General features: G+C 36.9%; 1 protein-coding gene and 1 long non-coding RNA gene across 5 annotated transcripts in view; one reads left to right on the top strand and one right to left on the bottom strand.

The window, feature by feature from the left end:
• Nucleotides 1-13,416, bottom strand: part of ttll7 (tubulin tyrosine ligase-like family, member 7) — a 294,342-nt gene extending 280,926 nt beyond the window's left edge. The window contains exon 1 of one of the 3 annotated variants that reach the window (XR_007935957.1): nucleotides 13,170-13,270. The gene's annotated coding sequence lies outside the window, so the exon portion shown is untranslated. Of the gene's footprint in view, nucleotides 1-13,169; nucleotides 13,271-13,317 lie in introns of those variants that run through there. The other 2 variants (XM_028811558.2, XM_051932480.1) reach the window with 2 other exon arrangements.
• A 295-nt stretch (nucleotides 13,417-13,711) lies between these two features.
• On the top strand, nucleotides 13,712-25,839 carry LOC127529396 (uncharacterized). 2 transcript variants are annotated; one of them, XR_007936076.1, is made up of 3 exons: nucleotides 13,712-13,889; nucleotides 14,232-14,408; nucleotides 25,591-25,839. It is a non-coding gene; the product is annotated as an uncharacterized LOC127529396 (long non-coding RNA). The 2 variants fall into 2 exon arrangements; XR_007936075.1 differs by having other exon boundaries at nucleotides 14,232-14,502.
• Nucleotides 25,840-27,625: the final 1,786 nt, after the last annotated feature.

The following is a 27,625-nucleotide window of genomic DNA, read 5'->3' as shown; positions in this document are numbered from 1 at the left end:
GCAAGCAGGTAACAAACCCCGGGCACACGCACACACACACCAAGCACACACTAGGGACAATCTAGAATCGCCAATCCACCTAACCTGCATGTCTTTGGACTGTGGGAGGAAACCGGAGTACCCAGAGGAAACCCACGCAGACACAGGGAGAACATGCAAACGCCACGCAGGGAGGACCTGGAAAGCGAACCCGGGTCTCCTAACTGCGAGGCAGCAGCGCTACCCACTGCACCACCGTGCTGCCCGGAACTACAATATAAACTGATGAAATAACAGTACACATCAAAAAATAGATAAAAAAGTAACAGAATATAAAGTAAGATGCTAAACAGTGACTAGAACAGCACAGAGGCGCAGTGGTAGCACTGCTGGATCGCAGTAAGGAGACCAGGGTTTGCATCCCAGGCCCTTCCTGTATGGAGTTTGAATGCTTTCCCCATGTTTCCACCGGGTGCTCCAGTTTCTTTCCACAGTCCAAACATATGCAGGCTAGATGGACTGGCAGTACTAATTTGGGCCTAGTGTTTGGTTCGGGTGTGTGTTCTCCCAGAAGTGGACTGACGCTCTGTACAGGGTTTGTTCCTGCCTTGTGCACTGTGTTAGCTGGGACAGGCTCCAGCACCCCACCATGACACTGTTAAGGAATAAGCGGGTTAGAAAATGACAGACTGACTTAAATATTAACTTGGCATCTGGAAAATATTTTCAAATTAAAGGCAAGAAAAACTGAAAATATCTATTTTTTTAATTTTACATTCCTTCAAGAATTATCTGTCTTAGTGCTGTTTAGCAAACTAATTCTCTAACAATGGACATCAATAGCCCCTAATCAAACTATATAATAATGCTTTAGAAGCTCTGCAACCATTATGAACTCTGACTGACTCTTTTTTATTCTATTTCTCCTCTTAGTATTCTGCTGGGGTAGAGGTCAGAACTGCTATTTTGCAATTCTACTGCTCCTGTCCAATGAATTAATGTATAGAAACATTTTTAGACATACTTAATTCAATTCAGGGTCCCATGGGGCTACAGCCTTTCCCAACAGCATTAGACACAATGCAAAGTCAGTCTTGGACAGGGTGCCAGCTCATTGCAGGGCACACTAATGCTCATGCCAACACTCGTACATGGTCAATCAATGGATTCACCATTATCCAAACATACATGTGTCTATGTGTTGTGATGTGAGATTTTACATATAACTTGATGAATATTTTGTATATCTTTATTTGTAATTTAGGCATAGCAATGTAATTTAGTATTTACCCCCACCCCCCTTAGGAATGGGTCTGTTTGAATTTTACGACAGGATTTGGGGGATGTGTCTTAAACCAGTTTGCCGAGTGTATCTTTGCTAAAGTTATTTCTACCCCCGCAAATAGGCTAAGGTGTACTTTAACATATGGTTTGGGGGCAGGTGTTAAGATGTTCTATTCCCCCATTGGTCTGAGGTATGGCTGTTTGGAATTGGCATTTCTCAGAGGCCTTTAAGTACCATTATGTCCTATTGGCTCTAGGGGTTGGACAGAACATCTATAAATGTATGTGTTTAACCTCACAATCTCTCTCTTACTAACCAACATCTGAAAGAAGCATCTCTCTAGATAACCTGTGATGATGAAGACAACACAATGAAGAGCACAGCTCAGCAGCCATTTTGGACAGACATGTGGCTGAAAGCTGAGCACCAATGATGCCTTAACTTGAGACATTTAAGTAACCACAAGTCTGTGTGCCGCCTGAACTACATATCACCATTTAATCAGGTTGTATGGTTGCTAATATTCAAATGTACTTTGCATTTTGTTATTATTTCTGAATATTATCAATAATATATTATTTTATGTGTAACTTAACTTCTGCTTGTCTTTTTACTACATCTAATTGCCTGAGGTTATAGATATAGAAGGGAAGGTGGGGATAAGTTATATACAATAATACCTTATAAACAGTGGTAAGTCTTCGAGATTAGGCTACATATTAATAATACAATAGGGGAAAGTAGAGCAATATATATTACTCTACCGAGACAAAACACTATGAATGTGGGAGAAAACCTGTAATACATAGAGAAAAATAACACAAACATGAGGAAAACGTACAAAGTTCACACACAGGTATTAGACACAGGATTCAAGCACAACAAGTTGGGTCTTTGACTATCTGTAGAATGCAACATCAATTTCAATTTCACTTCATGCGTGTATACATTCAGAATGCTTAAAACTATAATATGATAAGGTAATGTACTATGCTTTGTAATATTTGCAAGCATAAAAACATATTTATCTGTTCTTAAACATAGCAACCATTGGGATTAGGATTCAGCATGTACTGAAATAATGCAGTGTCATCTACTTTTATAATTGTGTTTATCGTATTGTTGAGGACAAAGAAGGGGAAGGGCAGCCAGTTGAACACTATCAGGAAAACTGAAATGTTGGCTTTTATTAAGGACCATGGGTACCCCAGAAATTTATTTTCTCTAGGATGGCTATTAATTTGAGTTCTTGTTTTCCTCTTTTCCACTGTCAGCAGAAAATGTTTCAATTTTATGTTAACATTTATTTAAATCAGCACAACCTAGTATCTACAGTATATAACTACTGAAATGATCTTTTCTTTAACTCTTTGTTTACCTCGGTATATGTGTTTATGTATGCCACTGTTACAAGGCTATTACTCTATTATAATGAAACCTGTGTAAACACCCTATGCCCAAACTCAGTGAAATATCGGAATGAACTGAACTGAAATAAACTGAAACCCATAAAATAATTTACCATGAATATACATGGCTCTGGGAGCAGTATACAATTTAATTTGACTATATATTTCCAAGCGTTTATTCCATGTTATGAGCCACAACCTCTGTAGAGCATTTCTATTTGTGTTTTTTTTTTCCAAGGGTTTCAAGTATTCATGAACATACACACTAGATCTCTTTTCTTAATGGATTTATACGGTGTTTAGTATGTAGCAGTCATATTCTCAACATCCCAAAGAAAGCAACAGAATCTTAAACAGCAACTGCCTGCCACTGCAGTTGATTTGGGCCCTTCAAAGTCTTTATTGATTTTCCAGAAACTACAAGAGTAAGAATGGTTGAGCTACCTGATGGTACACCACCGATAAAGAACACAGATTTAGCAGCAATCAATTGAAATTTACAAAACACACAATTAAGATGGCAAACTGCAGAAAAACTAAACTGTTGAAATACCACGCATATTGCAGCCTTTCATCCATGCTTTTTATAATCTCTTAGGGAGATGCATTGCATGAATATTCAGATCGTCCCATAAGACAGAAGATGCAATTTTCAGCCAAATTTAGCTGACAGTACATGATAGATAGATAGAGCACTAATTTTGTTTATATATTTCTGCACATAGGAACAAACGCCTAGAAGTATAATTGTTCTTATATTTCCACGTTACGCAAAAAGCGTCATTCCTTTAGAAACAAAGTCCAGACCATTTCATTTCAAATCAAAAAATTTCTCGCAAAATAGTAAATCGTTTTTTGCAAAACTCATGTAAATTCAATTTAGATTCTACACTCTCAAAAATTGTACTTAAAATTTGTTATCATATTATAAGGCCAATTTGGACATGATAAAGTAACACAGAAGAATCTTATTCTGCTTATTCATTCTGCAGAAAAAAATTGGTAACCTGGAAATTATAGAGAAATGTTGATCAGTCCCATTCTTTTGAGATCATGATAGCCAGGCCCTAGTGTGTACTTCCTGTTTTACACACTTTTCTCGATTAATAAGTATTTTTTTATGGTCTTTGTCTTGTAACTAAAAAACACAACTGACACAATATTAGAAGGTTGCTGAATAAAACAAATATATTGTACTAATGGTTTCAAATAGAAACAATAACATTTAAAAAAAGATTAGTATGCTCTTTCTAATATAATGTTAAAATAAAAGCAATGTTTATACTTGAATGATTAAATATTTGAATTATAGTTTGTTATATTTTTGCATTACATTGTTACCTATAGTAAAGTATAGTTTAAAAAGACTATTTGGTTATTTGTTACTTTGACAATCATGCTAGAAACAAGGGTGATAACAAATGGCTTACAATACTATAAATGTGGACAGTATATACAGTAGCTATGGTACAGTGGGTGGTGTTGAACCTTTTAAAACTTAGATCTCATTTTGATTCAAGGCTGGTGTGCCATCTCTTTGGAGTTTTGCAGTTCTCCTGCCTTTTTTATGGGTTTCAGTCAATTTTCTCCCATAGTCTAAAGGCATGCTGGATGCCTTAAGATGGACTGTCATTTTGTCCATGGTTACTTCTTGCCTTGAAACCAATGCTACAAGATAACATTCTGCCCCCCATTTTCCTGTATTAAAAGGTGGTTTAAAATGTATTGTGAATGGACTATATCATAGTCAGTAAAATTAATGATCAAGGTATTTCTTTTTCTACAAAACTTCTTAGATAGATAGATAGATAGATAGATAGATAGATAGATAGATAGATAGATAGATAGATAGATAGATAGATAGATAGATAGATAGATAGATAGATAGATAGATAGATAGATAGATAGATAGATAGATAGATAGATAGATAGATAGATAGATAGATAGATACTTTATTAATCCCAAGGGGAAATTCACATACTCCAGCAGCACCTTACTGATACAAAAAAACAATATTAAATTAAAGATTGATAATAATGCAGGTAAAAAACAGACAATATCTTTGTATAATGTTCATGTTTACCCCCCTGGGTGGAATTGAAGAGTCACATAGTTTGGGGGAGGAACGATCTTCTCAGTCTATCAGTGGAGCAGGACAGTGACAGCAGTCTGTCGCTGAAGCTGCTCTTCTGTCTGGAGATGACACTGTTTAGTGGATGCAGTGGATTTTCCATAATTGATAGGAGCCTGCTGAGCACTCGTCGCTCTGCCACAGATGTCAAACTGTCCAGCTCCATGCCAACAATAGAGCCTGCCTTCCTCACCAGTTTGTCCAGGCGTGAGGCGTCTTTCTTCTTAATGCTGCCTCCCCAGCACACAAACGCATAGAAGAGGGCGCTTGCCACAACCGTCTGATAGAACATCTGCAGCATCTTATTGCAGATGTTGAAGGACGCCAGCCTTCTAAGGAAGTATAACCGGCTCTGTCCTTTCTTGCACAGAGCATCAGTATTGGCAGTACAGTCTAATTTATCATCCAGCTGCACTCCCAGGTATTTATAGGTCTACACCATCTGCACACAGTCACCTCTGATGATCACGGTCTGGGCCTCCTAAAATCCACCACCAGCTCCTTGGCTTTGCTGGTGTTCAGGTGTAGGTGGTTTGAAGTCGCACCATTTAACAAAACTCATTGATTAGGTCCCTATACTCCTCCTCCTGCCCACTCCTGTTGCAGCCCACGATAGAAGTGTCATCAGTGAACTTTTGCATGTGGCAGGACTCCGAGTTGTATTGGAAGTCCGATGTATATAGGCTGAACAGGACCGGAGAAAGTACAGTCCCTTGTGGCGCTCCTGTGTTGCTGACCACAATGTCAGACGTGCAGTTCCCAAGACGCACATACTGAGGTCTGTCTTTAAGATAGTCCATGATCCATGTCACTAGGTATGAATCTACTCCCATTTCTGTCAGCTTATCCCTAAGGAGCAGAGGTTATCTTATTCTCATAAGCAATTACAGGTTGTTTGCTGTAACCATTTCATGCTTAGGTTTTTTAATACACACCACACAGGATTATTTCTGGTCTCACTGCTGGATTAAAACCTGGATCTCCACTACCACAAATTGGTTTAAACGGGTTCAAAAGTGGATGGATGAATGGATACTTTTACAAAAAAAAAAACTAAAAAGATTACAATATGCAAGCTTTCGAGGCAACTCAGACCCCTTCTTCAGGCAAGATGTAATCTTTACATCTTGATTACATCTTGCCTGAAGAAGGGGCCTGACTTGCCTCGAAAGCTTGCATATTGTAATCTTTTTAGTTAGCCAATAAAAGGTGCCATTTTGCTTGGCTTTTCTCTACATTCATAATGGCTAACACGGTACAACACCCTAGTACTAAAAAAAAAACTGAATTACAGTTTTTTCACTTGCAAAAACACATGATAAAGATAGATTAAGACTAAATCTAATACATTTATAGATTTAATTATTGTAACTTTCCTTGAATTAAATGTACTGATGGTCTCCTAAATAGTTCAGTTAAAACTATCTGAGGAGTATGTTTGAACTTATAGGATTACTTTTTTATATTCCAAATATTTTGCAATTGATACACAATGCTAAGCACAATGTCTTAAATCCAGTATATGTAGCATTAAATGGCTGGCTGGTTGGTTAACATTAAATGACCATTTCTCTTGGCACTTGTCATATGACTGGAATTCTCAGACAGACAGATCTTTGTATCATGTTACACAATTCACCTTTTTTATAGCAATATACAGCTATATCCTGATGATACTGAGGGACCACAAGCCTTATTTAGCTCTTACTTGACCATTATGTATTAGAAAATTGTCTAGACCAAGTCTGCCGTATTTCTGTTACATATTTCACAATAAAGATATCAAGTGTAATACACTTAAAATATGTTTGTTTTTCACTGGATAATGTCAACAAATCACAGCAACAAATATACATGTACACACAAAACAAAAGCAGGTTATTTTGTTTGCTATTATTAAATAATCTGTAGTTTGTGGTTGGCAGCACAACGGTGCAGTGTTTAGCATAGCTGCCTAATAGTTCCACAAAACTGAATCCATGAAAGGATACTATCTATGTGGAGTTTACAGTTACCACAAACATGTATTTTAGTTTAAATGGCAATAAAAATTTGGCCTACTGCTGGTCCAGTATGTTGATGCTAACAGGACTATGGAGGTTCAGTAAATATTTGGACAATTGGCCAAGAGTAGAGTCTGTGTGGTTAGTTTCAGGTCAGCATTATAGAAATGTATCTAATCCTATTTACACACTTGGGATTGGAGGCCCAGCTGAGACCTTAACTGCAATAACAACACGGCAAGTGACAACACTGCACCACTAATAGGGGAGATGATGCCCCAATATCATGAACAGTATGGAGCCCTCAAAACAGTTAGTCTGGTGCATCAGTATCAATGCATGCCTTATTGGTGTACATTTGGGTATGGGAAGGCTTTGCACTTTAACATTACTCACGTGTAGATGTTGTAAAGAAAGTGTACCCATTGAGTATTTTGCCAGGAATGTGGATTATGTCTCCAGTTCTAGTCAGGTCAAAATCAGACTGCATCTCAACCTTTTGTTTTTCATCTTTTTCAAAAAGTATGAAGAATAGGCTATAGGTTTAATATATCACATGTTTAAAAAGGTTAAGCCTAAGACAACATAAACCAACTATTAACACACTACAAAACACACCATGTATGGCATACTTTATATCCTGTGCAGTATTATACTGTACAACACTAGACCAAATACTGTAACAAATGCACCGGATATGAGGGAACAGGTTATGAAGAAGGATGGAATCTTTGGAAACTTTATAAATAATACTGCATGATGTATGGTCATGTGAATGAACATTTTTATAGCAATTATACCATATATATATGTTTTTTCAAGAGAAATCTAGGAAAAATCATTTGGTTCTTTCCAGTCAAAGATGAATGTGGACAATAGGTCCATTGTAAATATAATGAAACATTACTTTTGTATTGAATTACAAAAATATAAAATAATATTCCAGACAAAAACACAAAATGTTTAATGCTGCTTAAAGTGTAGGATTTCAAACATAAACTAAAAGGCTTGTATCACCTAGCAGACAACACACAAAGGACAAGAAAGGTTGGTTCAACATGACACCTCAGATTTCACATAAAAGTTATGTTTCATTTTGAAGCCATTTAAATAATTGCATCCTACAGTATGTAATCTGCAATATTTTTTTTCTATTACGAACTCTGTTGGCACAAAAAGAGGAAGACCCAGCATTCTATTAAAATATGTTTTCTGTCTGCAATGCAAATTCCTTGTGTCCTCAGGCTGCACAGAAAATCTGCTCTTCTGGCGCAGCAGTAGCACCGTAAAACATGCTGTTATTTCCATCTGACCTAATTTTAGTCAATCTCCAAAAGCTATACTTTTAACACATTTGTTGAACTATTTTGAGTGATAATAACAAAACAGAACAGTGTAAAACAGAGAACATCCCAATGGAAAATAATGTAACACTATAGACTGAACCTTGGTTATTTTTCATGCCAAAACAAATACCGTTTTATGTTTCTATAAAGCGACCACTAGAAATGGACATGGACTATAAAAAAAAACTGATAAATATAATACAACCAGTTTTAGAATTTCATATGGTGCCCTACTAGAAATGCTAAGTTCCATTCAAAGTAATTGATAAAATTATCTTTACAGGAAGAAAAAATCATTTTACTATATATAAAAATACAGGGGACAGCACAGAAAAAAGTCAAATGCTGTTGGTAAGAGTGAAAGGAGCAATATAGAACAGAAAAAGCATTGTATACTCTATCCATCCATCCATTCATTTTTCTAACCAACTCCTCCAGGGCAGGGTCACAGGGCAGCTGGAGCCAATCAAAGCAATCACTTGGCGCAATACAGTAAGAAGGAAAAGGCAGGGCACCAGACCATCACAAGATGAACACACACACACACACACTAAGGCCAATTTAGCAACACCGATTCACCTAACCTTCATGTCTTATTCAAATATTACAAATGAAAATGTCGGTTTTGAATTGAAATGATAAGTTTGAACAAAGTGTAATTTATTTTGAATCTGCCGTTTATTTGTTTAAAAGGAAAACAACCACAACACCTTATAATCTGAAGTAGATGTAACAAATGACACTGAAAATTTGACTTTGCAGTAATGCCCAAAGGGTACATAAAATGTCACACTTGAATTTAACAGGAATGAACAAGAATGGCTCATTCAGAGACAGCAACCAAGAAAGCCTGCAGCATATATTGAGCATATATTTGCTTATAACTAGACTGCTACTAAAGGATAACCCTTTCACTTAACAGTAATCTGCTTTTCACTTTAATATTCTGACTTCAGCATTATACCACCTAACACTACAAAGAGCAAAAAGAGCCCAAAGTGAAGATCAGAAGTGATTTTGGCTAAAAATTCTAATAATTGCAGTAAGCAATGTTTATTTCTATTAGATAAAAATTTTTATTAGAATAAAAATATAATGCATAAACCAAGACCTTTAAATCTTTCAAATTTTGTATTTGAAACCTGTGAATAATCATGACATTTAAACAACTTGCCAAAATACTGTACAGTAGCTTTGTTTTGATAGATCTAGCAATATATATACAAAGAAGCAAGAGAGAATTTAATTTAAATTCAAATGAAGATCACACCCAGAGAAAAACTGTAAAAACACAGAAAAAATTACTTTAGATATAAATGTACTCTCTGCTGGAAGGAAAGTAAGAATAAAAATATAACCAAATAAGGAATGAGCAGAGTAAATCAAGGAACATGTTAAGTGACAAAATGTGCTTGCTCAGCAGGCAATGAAGCAAGTGAGAAGTATATTCCAAAAGACAAGATAGACCACTGAGTGAGGATTTCCTGTTTACATGCTGTGTGCATTATTCATATGCAAAGCCAGCTGACCATCTTAAACGTCAGAATTTGCCTTTGTCCATGCAAATGAGCTCCGTGAGATTAGAATTGTGGTGAAGTTAGATATATTTTCCACTTGTCTCAAAAATGGTTCAATTCTGTATGTTTCTCAGATTTAATAGTACACAGACACATTCCATATTCCTATGGCCCCTTCCACTACATGCACAGCTTATTTGGCAGCAATTTAACAATAGATTTCTTTTTTGCCCTTCTTGCTTAACAAGAAATTCTAGTGTTAAATGTAACCCATTGTGTGCACAGCCAATGTTATGTATCTTCCACCAGATTAGTAATTCTTTTAAATTTACCATAATTATTATAGCAGACTAAGACACTTTAACACGAATTAAGATTTTTTTTTTATATTTTATTACATAATTTTCTGAAACCCACTTAATTCAATGAGTTTTATTAAACAAAAATTAAAATACCACATTTTTGTGTTTAAAGAATTTAGGAAGGAAATCAAGCAGTTTTATTGTCTTCTACTATGTTCAATCTATGTGGATGCCTTCTGTGTAGAAAATTCACTATCGTCATTTTAAAAGCAAATTATCAGGCTGACTGGTATAAAATACCAGGGGCTATACTGGTGTGTGCCTTTCTACACACTGTTCTGTTAATGCTGCCTTTGCTGTCAAGATCTGCACTGGCTCCACATTACCCTCAGATGGCAAGAGAGGTAAGAAAAATCACTGTTGGACTTACTGTGATTGTTTTGAAAAAAATAAAATAAAATAAAAAGTTTGTTAGACACATTAAATATTTCCCTGAATTTCTATGTGATCTAAGAATGTTTAGGGTGTAAGAATATATTCTAACTAGCACATATCAGTGAGGACAGAAGAAAATACATCATCCAACATATACAGTATGTTAGTACTAAATTCTCACTATACACAAGAAGCTGCCATGGTAAACCTTTATTAAAAAGATAGAGCCACACTCAGGGCCATCAAAGACAAAATCCACATATTACACCTAAAAAGCTACAACTTATCATTATTTCATCAAAAATTAAGCCAGTGGAAAGAACTGAATTGTCTGTTAGGCCACTTAGAGCTCATGATTCCACAGCACCTAATTTTCAACATGATGATTCAACAGCATCACACTTCTACAAAGAGTGAATATATATATATATATATATATATATATATATATATATATATATATATATATATATATATATATATATATATATATTGCTATATATACAATATTTTTGAACATTTCTTCACTCATTGTAGCACATTTTCAACTAGAACTATTGGGAGAATCACTTTTACAGAAACAGTTGAACAAATTCTCAACATATTATGTGAATTATATACACATATTTATAAATTGTATTGTTATGGGTTGATCGTATACACCAAAATGTTCTCATTTCGGTAGGTATGTAATCTTATATAAAAATTGTTTTCAAACAGATATTTAATAATAGAAGAACTTAACTATTGTAGCACCTGATGTATTCTTTTAACAGTTAAGAACGTATCGTGTCATTAATAAAAACGATCAAAAAACTGAAATAATGTCAGCATAAAACAAATACATTTGTAAAGAACTGTTAAGAAGTTTACAGGTTTCTTTCAACTGTTTTCAATAAATTAATTATGTACTAAGACATCAAATAATCCATCTTTGAAAACAACTTCATTCTAAGCTGTTTTTGGGTCCCTCAGAATCTACCTTGTCCAAAGCAGATGCCAAGTCATTAGATCCATAGATAACATAACATTCTTAAATCCAATTCCTGGTTGGAGGGGGCAAACAGCAATGAGCACTGGGCAGGAAACAGCCATAGACAGGGTGTTGCATACTCCTCTCACATGCAGAGCCACACTCCCTCTCACACTGGAGTAAATTTAGAGCCATCAATTAACCTAACATGAATGTCTTTGGAAATCAGAGTAAGTAGAAAGACTTTGTAGACATATATGACTTGCAAAAATGATTCGAATTTTAGCCAAACTCATTTGTGCAGCTTGTTAATTTGTAATCCAGGCAAGAAATACACTCCAATAAAACATTCTTAATACTTGATTGAAAAGTTAAAATTATCAGCTTACCTAATTGCACTTACCAAATTTTAAACCTACTGTAAGTGACATCAGGGGAACACAGTGGCACAGTGTTTCTCACTACCCCAAAGCTTTACCAGGATTAGATATCGATACTGTAGTGTTAACCTTACACTACATATATCAGCACTTTAATTTTAGGTTCCTTAAACATCCCAAAGACATGCTGGTCAATATGCATGAGAATGTGTGTGTGTGTATGTGTGTTTGCCTATGGAAATGGACTGGTATTCCATTCATGACTAATTCCAGCCTTGTGTCTAATGCTGCCAAGACAGGCCTTGGATTGTCACAACACACTTGTTGGTTAAAGCACATTACTGCTGTAGTTTTATAGCATTTCAGATACTCTATTTAGATTATAATATGGACTTTAGTTTAGCACAGTTTTTAATTTTTTATAAAGTACAACTATTAACTTTACACAATATAAAGACTGATTTTGCATTTGCTGACTAACTTTAGTAACTTAAAGCAGCATGCACACATAGAAGCTGATTAAAAAAATAGCAGATTTTGGACAGATGTAATTCACATTTCATTGACCTTTATAGTAAGATGTATTCAAGGTTCATAGAAGCAATACCTCCAGGTATATAATAATTAAAACTGAATTCTTAGTGTTCACACAATAGCTATATATAACTCACTACATATACATTCATTAAGACGGATAAATTATTTTTCGTTCAATAAATACATTTTATTGAGTGATGTTATCCCTTTCCTGTGCTCGGGCGCTTACTATTTGTAACGTTTCACGCTCCGGTCACCCAAAGCTGTCTGGTCACCATAGGATAGGCCTATAAAATGTCATCAGTAGGAATAAGGTCAAAACCGTCTCTTTTGGTATATGTCACTGTCATCATGAGGGCCGACGTCATTTACTGGTGGGGGTCTGAAAGATAACATTCTCCTTTTATTTTTCACTCTGGGACAGGTTGCACGGATTCGTTTCGTTTTAAATGAACCTGGAAATAAGGTTGGTTTCAAAGTTAAAATTTATATCAAGAAGAGACAGTCCTCCCTTGTCAAATGCGAGCATATGCAAGAAGCGAGTGAGCGTATCGTTTAATTACTAAAAAGACTTGCACCTTGTTTAAATGAATGTCATGCATGGACCCTCTCCTCCCGGAAACAGCCGTCAGATGGTGATGCTCTGTGCAGGCTGCAGACTAAACCTGCGCTCATAACTGGTTAGCAACAATCCTAAAAGCACCCGAAAGCTATGCTTGACCGCGGCCTTGGCCAGTTTTAGACATGATGTCAGTGAATATTGCATGTTCCACTGAATTAACCATGCCGTGTACAATGAGAAGGTTCACCCTCATTCCCCCGTTGGATAATATTACAAAAAATCAATCACAACCAAATACGTCAGGCTTACCATTCCTGGCTGTATGAAATATTCCAGTGGGTGAATATTCTGATGCTTTTTGGGAAACGATCAAAATAATGACATGTAGCTCTAATAATTCATTCAAATGTATATATATGTTTCGCTTTCTCGACTACGCTGAAAAATAATATAATACCTTAAAATTCTCTGTTCTTTTCTTAGCGCCTCCGATGATGCAGATTTGTCCCCAACCCACCTCCTTGCCGGTGGTGCCTCTTTGTAGCCGCTGCCACTGTTAGGACTTCGAGGGTTAAAGCGGCCCGGGCGTCATCCATTCGTATAAACAGGGGTGGAAAGTATTTCTGCAAGCGCCAAAATCGAGAATTTAAAGGAAAATAAATGTCAAAATGTCTTATATTAGTGAAAATTTTTAAATATTTTATCATTTAATTATTTTTAGCTCTATCAGTTGTATTGAAATTCAAAATATATTTGAGCATATGAAGTTATCCCCCCTCATGCTCTACCATATCAGAATCGCTGTTTCTAGAGCAAACAGTAGACTTAGCAACACGAGTTATATTGTAAGTTTAAAAAGAGACGGGCGAATTCATTTAAACATTATACTATTAGCAGAGATTTTTTAGAATGTTAATGTATAATATAATGTATTGATTTTACATAATGATTTCGATTAGTTATTTAAACTATTAATGATTCTGCAATATATCGGGAATGTGCGGAATTCAGGAAATCACGGAGGGATCGGTAATTTCATGTCTTTTTGCATATCAAAGAAGACAACTTAGATTAAATAGTGTTTATAGTTTTATATGCAGTTTTATTTGTTTCGCTGATCGGGAGCAACTTTTGCTCTGTCTATAATAATATTGTGAACTTCCTTGTTAATACCCATGTCCAGAGTCGGTGCGTTTATTTTAAAGCAATGCAAGGAGTCAATTACCCACTACGAATCTTCTTTTTCTAAATATGCCACTGCAGAAATCTCCTTTTCTCTGTTATTCGGTTTTAGCAAATACCCGTGTATCGCAAATTATGCCATTTCTTTCTGATTATCACGTATCCTTCTTTCTTTGTCTCTTTCTTTAGAAAGTCGAAAGCTACCGTATCAGAAAGAAGACGCACAAACCAACTGCAAGGACCAAACTCCCAAGTAAGAGGCACCAAGCAGGGGACTAAGTAGAGTTCCCAATTCATCCAGGGCTCTTTTTGTGGGGCAACTCTTGATAAAGAAGTTTGGTTCCAGAACCGGACTATATATAGCTGGTACTGTATTTTTCAACTTCCTGCATAATTTCTAGCTCCTTTCATGCCAGAGATATTACATTCTATGTGCTAAGAGTGAACCTTCACTAACAAGGTCTAGTATGCCAAAGTTTATCCCTTTTTTGCCTGTTACCTGACTAGCCTTCTAAGTTATTCTCACACTTCACTTGAGATGGGTGAGCTCACATGGCAGCTCCACACAGTTTTTTTGGGTTTAGTCTGACTGGGCTGTGAGGTTCAGCCAGCCACTAGAGGGAATAACACTCCCAGGCTAGGTTTCAGGAGTGGGTCTTAGTATCCCTGTTCCAAGAAAGGGCTACTTTAGTTTAATTAGAATGTTCATGAGGGTCATTTTTTGTTTGTCTACAATAGGAGCACATACAGTACAGTATTTCAAAACACCAAACTTCTACACCTTACCTCTGTTCAGAATGAGTCTAACTTTCATCTTAGGAGAGGTGCAATACAAAAAGTCTGAAAGGCTTCCATTTAAAACCTCATTAATGGAAGCAGCTACAAGCAGCTCTAGCTAAAATTTTTATGATGCTTCTCATGGAAGCAGCCCTAGGAGTCATTGGTTGACACCAGCATGAAAGGAATCTGTCACATTTGAAGAAAGAGGCCTTCCATGCAGTGTTAGCAGGATGGTCCCCAGATTAGTCTGAGGCCAAAATCAGGGCAGCTGGCACTAGCCAAAACAAAGGACATTCAGTGGTGGAGGGAAAGTAAACAGAACATTGCACATGCAGTTCTCAATAGGAGTCGGGAAAATGTTAACCTCAACTGGGGTTGGAGTACCATTGAAAGAGAAAGCACTTTGAGCAATATCTAAACCCAGTGTCTACCCTCTCCTCAGAGGAGACAGTGCCAAAAACACTGGTTGGAGTTGGGTCTACCTCTGTGACTGAGGCTGCTTTAGCCATTAAAAAACTCCCCAAGTGGCTAGGCCACATGAATGGATGAGATCAGAAGGGAAATGCTGGAATTACTGAAGGATCACATCCTTCCACCTCCCAGGCAAAACCTTTGCTGAAACATACAAGTTAAAATCCAATAATTGAACCTTAGGTTCAAGGGAAGCAATCAATGTAGATTCCATCCTGACTGAGGAAGAGTGGACCAACTATTTTCCCTTGTACAAATTCTTAAGGGGTTAAGTAAATGCCTAGGGGCTGTTAATCCTATCTAAATATGTTTTATGGACTTGGAAAACACATTACTGTGTACCCCGTGGTATCTCGAGGAAGGTTATTGAAGAATATGTGGTTCCATGGCAGCTCCTGTATTCCTTTCTGTTCCTGAATTTGCAAGGCGAGAGATGTGATTACATAATTGGCATTCCATCTAGTCTGTTCAGTGAGGGGCTGGACATAATATCAATATTTGGAGGATATTAAGTTTAAGAATCAAAATATTGCATCTCTGTTGTTGGTAAAATATGTTGCCCTCTTGACCTCATCTTACTGTGACCTCCAACACACACTGGAACTCTCTGTAGCTGAACGTGATGTGGTTGAGATGAGAAGTCTCACCTTCAACTCTGAGGTCCTGATTCTCTTCCAAAAAAGAATAGCTTGTTTGCTACAGGTATGTGGTATGCAGCTACCCCAGGTTGAGGAGTTCAAGTACATTGGCTACAGTATTACAGATATTGAAGTAGACTGTTGTGGTGAAGGAAGAACCAAGTCCTTGGATGAAGATGTCAACTGTATCAAGCTGTATATCTATCCTCAATCATGTCCCCAAGCTCTCAATGTGAGTGACTGAAATGAGGGTTCTGTGCAGGGTTGCTGGGTTCACTTTATATGACAGTGTGAAGAACTCAATAATTTGAGAGAACCGTAGGATAGAAATGCTACTTCTCTGGATTGAGAGCAGCCAGTGGGGGGTGGTTTCGGCTTGTAATTAGGATGGGACCCTGGAAGCCCCCCATGGGAGGTGTACCAGGCACAGATTACTTGAGAAAAGACTAAATGGTAGACCCAGGACACCTTATCATTATTACACCTGTAGACTGACCTGAGAGTGTTGGGTATTCCTTATTAGAGGCTGGAGGAAGCTGTTGGGTTTAGGGACACTTCATGAGCCCTGATTAGCATTTTGCTACTAGGACCTTCACCTGAGAAAAGCATAATAACTGACTATTTGGGTTTACAGCACATATCATACAGTTATAATATCATAATGCATTAGCCACTACTTTTGTTTAATTTCAACACATTCATTTTTAAGCATAACTCTGGTTAATTATATTACATACAGTGTGACTGTAGTTCCTAGTATGCTGTACTCATGGATATGTTTGCAAATGTTCATTATTTTATTTTTATTTAATTTAGAAAGTATGAAATGTTTAAAGTAACAGTTGTAATGTGTAGTGCAAAGGTTAAGTTTTACTGTGTAACCATCTAAGATATAAATTATCCATTTAATATGTCTTTATTTTATACATATATTTCGTACTGGGCAATATTTCTTTTTAAGTGCTTTCCACAGCAATTGGCAACACAATTCAAGATTCATCAAACATAACAATTAAGATAAAAGAATAATGTGGGATTATAAAATAATGTACTATGTAAATATAACAAAAAATCTGTCCTTTAGGATGAGACAATTGCTTTTGAAACATTTTTCTTTTTAGAAGGAAGTTTCACAAAAAAGAAAAGCCCCATTGTTTAGCTCAGTTTTTGTCTATTTAAAGGTGGCAAACTCCCCCCTCCAGTGTTTACATTTTATGAATACTTTCTTCAGCTTACAACATTGTCTCTACAGCAGTCTTCTGCCAAATTGCATGAAAGGAATTTCACCAAACCAAGTCTAGGTACTTTTCGGTCATTTATTCATGTTCCTAATCAGTGTTGCTCTTTATGTCTAAACTGATACATTTACAGTAAGTCATCCATATTGTAGGTAATGTTGGCACTTATAGATATATGTGAATTAACATATAAATAGAAAACACACAAAAATGAGGCAAATTATTATTAAAATAACTAGGAGGTTCCCCCCGCTCGCTTCGCTTGCCAACCCCCCGCGTCTCTGCCGCTCACTTTGTGAAGAGGGGGGCTGAACGCACCCCAAGGAGACGCGGTTGCTCCTCCAAAACCCCCTCTTAAACGGTGATACAATGGGAAACAAATGCTCTTTGCTCGATCAGCTAATGGCTTGCTGCTGCTGCCGTGCTACATGATCTTCATCTCACGTGGCACTTCGAACATTTAAAGGCTTGTACTGCAGCTGTCCTACTCTTTGTCTTTTATTTCCGGCCCCGGGCATGGTTAAATCTTTTGGCACAAAGTGTTGTCTCGTAGGACGTGAGTTCTTGATATTTTTTAGATTATAATTTAAAAACAGAATAAGAATCTGAAAATCTAACAACATCACATTAAAGTTCGATAAATTCTGAAAAGAATGATGCCAAATATATATATGTAGGTTTTAAAATAAGCCTGATTTAAAGTGTGACAAAAAACATGACATAAAATCATTGCACTTTTAGGCTTAGGATTTTATATATATATAGAGTAGACAAATTAAAAACACACAAAGGGTCCACACAATCTATTATGTATATAAATGTATCAAATACAATATCATCTGTAAAATTTCTTCCTTCAGTTCTTCTTATGATTATGCTTAACTAATGTAAACTTTAATATTCTCTGAAACACTGAAAGTTATCAACTGAAAATACACATCTGAGATAATTTCAAACATGTCCAAATGATTTACAAGGGACATACTGTATTTTATGGGAAATGCTAAAGTGATTAATAAAAAGACAGAATACATAGATAGCAAAGAGTTAGGAAAAACTGTAGAAACAATTATGTGGTAGTAATGTGTGGTGGTTAGTGTTGATTGGTAAAAATTGCTAAAGTGTTTTTCACAGCAAATATGCTGTGTTTGCTGGTGACCGTATTCTCTGAACATTTTCCTGGACATTTGCCATGCAAAGATTTTTCCCTTTGCCCTATGATGCTTAGCAAGGCCAGCGTGACTTTAAAGAGCTGTAGTCAGCCAATGTGTGATGGAATAGCCCCAGAGTATATACTGTAATGTTGATCCTAGTAGTAGGACAAAACACACATGCAAAAGGAAATTGGAAATTTGTTGGTGTATTCGTGTTTTAAAGGTAATGTCTTTTTATATGGACATGTATGTGACCTGTGTGTAATATGTGAGCCTTCACCCTCAATTAATTAAAGGAGAAGTGAAGAATCCACATGCATTACTGTTGTGTTTATTTGGCAGCAGTGGCAGTGATTGAGCAAAAGCATCAGGGAAAAAAACATGCTTTTCACGTGAGTACCTGCTATAGAATCTGTGTGGGGGCAAGCTTTAGTGAATTTATGGTTAGTGTCTGCAAGAAATTTAACTTTTCTGATATTTCATTCTGTTAATTTTATCTCAGGAAGGTACAGTGGCACAGTGTTCAACATTGCTGCCTCACAGCTCAGGTCACATTTTTGGTCAGTCCATAATCAGTACAGCATAGTTGGCAGATGTTTCCTTAGATGTCAGGGACACTTAAAGACCACTAGAGCTTTAGAATTCACTCAAAATTAGGCCAGTTTCTCCTCCCCTATTCATTTCAGTACATTTTGTGGAGTTCCCAGATATTTCCATGATTTTTGCTGAACTTGAGGCAAAGTGATTTCAGTAGGGATCACTCATCACTAGTAATTGCATTACAGGCAGACAAACTGGTTTTATTGTGTATGATAGCATTGTTATTTTTTTTTACAAAATAGTTCACAGTAGTACAGCAATTAAGGAATGAATGAATACAAAAAAAGAGTTACCTGTAAATGCAGATTGTGCAGAAGAGTCAGCATATCAGTCTGAAAGATGTGTAAGAAAAGATTTAAAGGCATAGTTTGTAATATGATGAAATGTATTGTGTTCATTTGATTTTTTTTATTGTGCTTTTGAATGATGAGATAAAAGAGATAAAAGGAACATGTACAATATCTCTTTTTCAATTTCTGGCTGACATGTCAGATACTATAAAAACATACATTCCATTTTATGAGAAAAGATCATAAATTAGCAAAGGTGAACAGAAACTAAACTTCACGTTCTCTGTATGTGGTTCAGACATTGTAACAGACTATTTTTCATAAGCATCACAAACACACTTCCTGCAATACGTAAAGATGACAGAAGATAGATATTTGTAAGTATATGCAGATGCAGGACAATAAACAACCAACATAAATAAAGGGAGCACTAATTATTTGAATTATGTGAATTATATCTTCCCTTCTTTATTCTGGTCTTAAGAAGATGGTTCAGCCCTTTTCTAGTGTTATGTTTCTCAGTGACTTCCTGCTTTGACAACAGTGCTGATTCATCTGCACTTGCCCGCCCCCCATAGTGAGTGTGGTAGTGTTTGTTTAAGGCCGCTGTGTGTTTGTGTGATGACAACTGCTGAGATTTAATGGAAGGTGAGTTTAGCTTTCCTATTAAATTTAGGAGGCAAAACTTATAAAAGCTAAAGACTTATCCTTTACACAGTTTATATATGAAAATTTCCTTTACATGTACAGTGTACGTATACTGTACATTTATTTATTCATTTAGCAGATGCTTTTATCCACAACGTCTTACAAAAGAGGTCACACTGTAATCGAGTAAACCTCAGTCTGGGGACTGTTCTGAGACAAGTGTTACAGAACAATTTTACAAAATTGATTGTCACAAGTGGCCAGTACAGAATGACACAACAGAACAATATAAAAGCAGTTAGTTACCTATTTCTTAGGTACTAAGAACTTTGCATTAAAACCACTATCAATTAGAAAGATACAGTACTGAAAGAGCAACAGAGTCTTCAAATGATTCTTACACACAGTAAGGGAGTCAGCAGTTCAAGTAGAGGTGGGCAGCTTGTTTCACCAGCTAGGAGTTCCACATGAAAAAGTCTGTATGGAGATGTGATTCCACGTAGATGTGTTATCACCAGATCCCATCCATTAGCAGACCTGAATGGGTGTGAAGGAGCATAAAACCTCATGAATGCCTTCATAGACATAAGTGCTGACCCACTGACTACTCTGTGGGCACTAAGGATTTAAACTTAATGTGTGCTGATACAGGGAGTCATAGTAGTGACCTGAAAAGACAAATGATATGCACCTGTCTCAGCTGGTCGAACACAAGATGTGCTGCTGCATTTTGAATCATCTGCAGTGGCTTTGGCATTACTTAGAGATACCTCTGCCAGTAAACAGTTGCAGTAATCAAGATGCAACAAAACTAATGCTTGGACCAGACATTGTGCTACATAGTCCATCAGATACGGTCTGTTCTTATAGTATTGTGCAGAATGAATCTGCAGGAACGAGAAATAATTGAAATGTTGTCAATGAAGGAGAGCTGATCATTGATCCTCACTCCAAGGTTGTGTACTGATGTTGTGTAAGTTATAATGAACCAAGCTTTACAGAGATAAGGTGTTGAACAGGCAGACTGGTTGGGATAACAAGGAGCTTCACCTTTGTTATTTTAAGCTGAAGACTGTGTTCCTTCATCCAAGATGAGATATCAGTGAGACGAGCTGAGAATCTTAACGTATCTCACTGATATCTCTCTATTATAAAAAAAATCTTGGAAGGAGACGAGACGTGATTTTCTTGGAGAGAAACTTATATGTCCCGCGAGACGGGTCAACGCCCAGGGCTGGAAATAAAGGACAAAGAGTAGATGACAAAGTAGCCTGTCGTAAAGAATTCAAAAATGTTGGCGCGGTACACATGCAGAGCAGGTTAGAGATAATGGAAGTACGAAAATTCGAAAGTCTCAGAAAAAGAATAGGAAATATCGTATTAGAGCAAACAAAAGGAAATTATTACTCGGTGAAATAACGGAAAAGCGAAAAGAAATCAAATATATTGTTCGGATTTAAACTTTGAGTCGGAGACTTGTAGATCGTCTAATTCGTGTTGCCAGTGAAAATGAAAAGATTCCAAAAACGCTGGCGGGGTATTAAGTCCCATGAGACGGAGACATTTAACATGAGATTCTTTCAAGTCACGCCCTACTTACAACTATTTTCAAATAAGACCACGGTCATCTAACCTCAGTACCTCAGTTGTGTGAATGCTTTTGGCAGACACACTTCCTGTGCTCTCAGCACTTATAAATTTTATCAGGACAATAATTTTATACGTTCTAGATGACATGTCAACGACTAAGCGATGAAGAAAGAGCATGGACAAACATTCGAAAAAGTCATTTTATTTATTAGAAAGAAACTATATTCACTCACAGGCAGTTATACATTGCATTGTCACAATGTAAGTCCAAAGCACAGAATCAAAATTTAATGCGATCTTGAAGAAAAGTTAATTCCAAATATTGTTTTTACTAAAGTTTTAAAGTAAAAGTGAAAATGATGCATATGTAACAATTCCCATGAAAATAACAAATCACTTAAAATTGTATATCCAGTTAACCAAACCTGGGGGTGAGCAAGCAAAGTGAGCAGGGGGCAGAGCCCCCTAGTCTTTATAAATAAACAGAGATATACATGTATATGTTAAGATATTTGCTGGCATTACCCTAGCTCTGAAGAAACAAAAAATAACAATCGTGGAATAAAACATATGAAGTAATGTACTTACTGTATTCTTTGTTTAGTTCATGTTGAATGAAGATGATGCTTTGTCCTGATTTCTTCAAAGCCCATAGGGAACTTTTCTCTGGCACATGGGTAAAGACGCAGTGTGTGCTTTGCATTTCTTTGTCCAGATCCTTTTCTCTTTCTTAGCTTTGGTTTCACTTTGTTGTTACTGGCAGTACTGTAGTCATAAGGTTTGACATTTCCTGCGCATTGACCCTCTTTTGTTTACATAAAATAAGTCTGCTGGGAATTGTTGATTAATCAACTCTTTTCTTCCAGGTAAGCACATTGCTTTTATGTGTAATATTTTTTCTGCACCTCACTGTCCTGTTGCTAGGCAGGGATAAAAATGACACCCATGCCTAAGTCATTTATAAATGGTTTTCCACTTTGCTACAGGTCACACCCTACGTAGTAGAACTGCTTCTATAGTGAAGAAATTAAAGCCAAATTTTCATTGTAGTAGATAGTGGAGAACTAGTATTGATACTGAGTTATAAAAGAAGAAGTGGGCATTTTCACATTGGTTTCTTGGGTGCACTTATAGTCCAGGTTTTTCGTAAATAAATGCAGAAAGGTTTTGCCTGTCAAGGTTGGCAAAGTTGAGTTATGATCATTTTGCTCACTGACCAGGGTGATAAACAGTTCAAAACCAGGATGTCTCTGAGCCTGGATATGCCAGCACCAGTGTTACTTGACTTATGATTAAGGTACTCTTATCAGATAGAGACCATGTTGCTGCATTCCATGGAATGACCTAATGAAGCCATTCCACAGGAAACTCAAACTCTGGCTGAAATTCTATGTTATGTGTCAATGAAGGGAGCTTCCAAAAAACACTCTCATGAACTAAAATGGAATGCGCTTAGATGCGCCCGAGCATTTGAATTGAAAATGTTTCCTCACTCATTCATTGGTTATGAGTTCCGCACAGTAAGAGCTCATTTGTTGCCAAACATTGGGACTCACATGATAGTGATAGTGCAAAGTTCACTGAGAAGCTTGTACAGCCAAAAAAAAAGTGAGTGAAAACATCAGGAAGAAAATATGCCTCAGACTTCTGCATTTCCACATCTGTGTTTGTTCCATTTTAGCTCACAAAAGCATTTTGCTGAAGTGATTTTTTAACAATATTTTAGTAAAAATACAGGTGTTTGTGGTTTTTAAAGCATACAACTGGATGACTTCACATTTGGATTAAGTGACATGAGTAATGTGAGTTTTTTTTCATAACTTGCTGTTGTCCATTGTATCAAAGACAATTTTGTCTCCATTCTCCATGAAAACATGAGATTAAAAAATTCCATTAAAGCAGAAATAAGATTGGGGCAACATGGTGGTGCAGTGGTAGCGCTGCTGCCTCGCAGTAAGGAGACCTGGGTTCGCTTCCCGGATCCTCCCTGCGTGGAGTTTGCATGTTCTCCCCGTGTCTGTGTGGGTTTCCTCCGGGTGCTCTGGTTTCCTCTCATAGTCCATCCTTATTGGCAGCAAAACATCGTAGTACATCACCTACCTGACTCAAGAACATAAAGCAGTGCAGAGGATGGTGACGGCAGCGTAGAATATCATTGACACCCAGCTGCCTTTCCTTCAGGACATATACTTATCTCTATAAATTTATATACATATTGTGGTTAAGTGAGAAATTATACTCTGGAGAGAATAAATGTTGGGGCACCAATCTGGTCTTCCCCATTTAATTCCCAAAAGCTCTTTTGTAAAGTCAAAATAAACAGGCTCTCCATGACACAAATGTAATTAAAATAAAAGTAGATGGCCTCTTTGGGGTTAAGAGAAGGTCTTTATGGAGGTGGGTCATGAGGATGGAGCTCCATTCTGCTGGATGCTTTGATCATAGAGTGAAGCTTCCTTCTGATAGCCTTGGAACTTATAGGAGCAGACCAGAAATGGTGGGGTCAGCTGTCCCTCACTGAGTGTGTTCTTGGCACTGTGGAGGGAAGGGAAGAAGACATGATTAGTGGCAGCGTCTCCTCTCATCTTGGTGGGGTATTATGCACCTTAGATGAGCCCAGTGGTTGACCCTCTGACATGCATGTGTGACAGTATATCTTAGAAATGCACTGTGTAATTAAAAACCTCAGCCATCCTGAACATCTACGTTTCTCGCTCCTCCCTCCTGTCAAAAAGCAGACCACACCACAAGCACATGCACCAGCTTTTACCCACAAGTTCTAAGGTGGCTGAAAAGTCAATTATAAGAATTCTAATACTTGACTATATATTCAGTATATACTGTATATGTTGCATGCTATGTATACTTTTTATTTATTTTTATTGCACTTTTGTAAAGTGTTCTGAGGGAATATGCAAGTAATAATGTCATTATACCATTTACAGAATACAATGAATTGCAAGACATTCAGCTGGCAGAAAAGTACATTTGCAAGTGGCTAATGGGATTATTTATAGAGGGAATGTGCAAGAGAGATAGCGAGAGAACTGGAGTGAAACCTGGTTGATCTTGGGAAAGTCATAGTTATTTGGAAAAATTGAGATGGGTGAACCGACGAACTGCCTTAGCTGATGAACAGACCTCTGTTTATTTTTGTTTTCCCCCTTCCTTGTTGTTGAGATCACCCTTTTTGTTACATGTGCTCATTATTTCGTAATGACTAGGCTCTGTGCCCTTACTCAATTGCTTTTATATCCTTTGTTTGTACAAAAAGAAAAACTTTAATAAGCTTAACCAATGCCAAGCTCACCTTCCTTCTTTGCCATAAAACTCATTCAAAATCACAACCATGTGACTTACCACATGAGAATGGTTCTCTTTATTGATGAAGTAGTCCCAGAAAATCACGTGCTGACACAACTGTTTTTTGTAAATGATTTCAATAGTTTAACATCAAATAATGTTTTTGGCTATGTAAAAAAATAATATATTAATGTATTATCTGACACTCTTATTTCCTTGAAATGATGACAGTGAAAAGAGGATGCCTCATCTGCCTCCAATGTGTAGTGAAAGAGAAAGGAATGAGTAAAGCTGTTGTGGTGTTTAGTTTCTTTGTTTTTTTTCTAAAATTTGGTATTTTAAAAACATTTTTGAAATTGTAATATTTACATTAGATATAGTAATTAAGCAAATTAATTGAAGCTTTACATTTTTTTAGGTTACTTTGAAAAAGTCCAGCCATTTATGTGAAACAGTTAAGAATAAGACTGCATGCAATAAGGATTTACTTCACCTTTTATTTAATCCTTTATTGTTATTTGTTTACATAGTTTAGTGTGTCCACTAGGAGAAATTCTGTTACAGTCTATACTGTGTACTATTTATGTGTAATGGAAATTACAATAAACAAATTTTACCATGGCCCATCAAAGGTTTCTAGAGCTCAAATACACCGCATTGATGGTCCGGGCCAAAACAGACATTTATGAGATTTCTATTGTGTGGTAGTCCTGAGTAACTAGCTGTTAGTTTCTCTATGTTTGATTTCTTTCATACATAACCATTGTAATGCTGTGTATAGTTTTTTTGTGTCTCTAAGGATATTTTCTGATGCCAGCCTTCCATCTATATTACAGGCTTGTCTCATTATTGTTCATTTTGTTGAATCTGTTTTGTGACACAACTATGGAACTGGTCATGAGGAGCCTGAAGACCTGCCCTCCTCCACACTGCACAGTCCTTCATTTCACTCTAAAACAATCTTTTTTGTACTTTATATAATGATGTTGATATTGCTGTGCTGTCTGTCAGTTTTAGTATCTATCAGCTTCCATCTTTGCTTTGTTTTTGTCTTATTTGAAACCAAGACTTTAGTATATTCATTTATGATGTGTCATTGTGGACCACCCAGTCTGGCACTGCCACCTGAACCTGACACAGACAAGCGTGGGACACAAGTTCAAGGCACATTTTGTTTTTTATTTTTCCTCCCCGTTTCCCACAGGCACAACACAGTCCAAAGCACAGCACAAATACAGTATGTCCTCTTTTCTTTCTCTTCTTCTTTTTCATCTCCTCTACTCCTCTGGTCAAGCTACGTCTTCCTCCTCCTGACTCTGGCTCTCTAGGTAGTGGCTGCAGGCTCCTTTTATAAGGCACCCAGAAGTGCTACAGGTGCTTGATGACTCATTTCCGGCAGCACTTCCAGGTATGGCAGAAGAACTGCCCATAAGGGCTCAGCAGCTTCTGCTGCAGCACCCCCTGGTGGCACCTGCAGACCCCAACAGTGCTGCACCAAACTCCAACTCCCATGAAGCCCTGCGGGAGTCTGAGACACCGCTGCAACCCAGTGGTGTTGACATCTAGCGTCCCGGGGGAGTTAACGCTCTGGCCACGCTTACCCACTCGGACCTCCCAGCATGGAGGCATCCTGGCCGGGCAAGGGCCCCGGCCGCACACTACAGTCATATATCTTGAAAATTTCTTCCTGTTAATTTTCGCATACTGTATCTGAAATACATTTTAAGATAACTTCCTGCACCTTCCAAGATGTCTCAAAAGCATTTCATGATACCATATCTTAAAATAGAAAAGAAGGCAGTAACACCTCAAAATGAATTTCAGATATCTTAAAATTCTTGCATGATCAGTTTGATGTATCTCCAGATGCATTTGAGATATCTTGAAATTCATTAGAGATATTTCCAAATGTGTTCCAGATATCTTTAAATGTGATAAAACATATTTTGAGATATTGAGAAGCAAGTTTTAGATATCTTAAAAAGTGAACCGTATTTTAAGATATCTGAGATATCTTTAAATGTTAATTCACTTGTCATAATGGCCCATAGTTGTGTATATGATGTGCTGTTTTATGAGAGGCTGAAAGTACTGGTGCGTTAAGGTGACATGAGTGTCTGCCAAAGACACAGCATGGTGGTTGAGTTTTCACACTCAGGAACATATCTAACATTTAGTTGTCAACCCCTTTAAATACCAGATTATCAGAGGGGGTCAAGGGTCAAGGAACTTGGAGTAAGATGGAGCCACGGATCTTCTTCAGAGTCAGCAACAACAGGGCTACAGATTGAGTGGACAGATGTATGATTCCTCTGGTGTCTTCTACAACTTCTTCATTTGATTCCCTTTGCTTGGTCCTGTCAGGCACGTGTGAACGATCAAAATATTTACAATTTTTTACGCCATCTTTATAAGCTATCTTCAGCCCGATGAACATTCTGCCGTAAATTTTATTTTCTTAATTTTATTGCGTTTCTAAAACAGTATACTTTATACATTTCATTGGAAGCTCTTTCTGCAGAGTAGAAATATCAGGTGCTTAAATTATACTCATCAGTAACAAATCCAAATGACACATTTCCAGCACTTCTATTGATGTATTCTTTAAATCAAAGGAATTTTTAATAGGTTATGCTTGTGGATTTTTGGTTTGAACTTAGATACCACTGTTGTCTGCAGATCCCATCTCTTGACCTCTGGATATCTCAAGGCACTTTCTGCTGTCTCTTAGAAAATCCTCACGGCTTTCATCTCATTCTGGTACTTTGTTACGTAGCACTCTTCTCTGAATCTGGCTCAGAAAACTTACACATGCATTGCATCTGGAAAGTATTCACAGCGCATCACTTTTTCCATATTTTGTTATGTTAC

This window comes from Erpetoichthys calabaricus, chromosome 10 (genome assembly GCF_900747795.2).
Source record: "Erpetoichthys calabaricus chromosome 10, fErpCal1.3, whole genome shotgun sequence".
NCBI classification, from domain to species: Eukaryota; Metazoa; Chordata; class Cladistia; order Polypteriformes; family Polypteridae; genus Erpetoichthys; species Erpetoichthys calabaricus.
The sequence above is the reverse complement of the archived record's forward strand: the minus strand, read 5'-3'. Positions and strand labels throughout refer to the sequence as shown.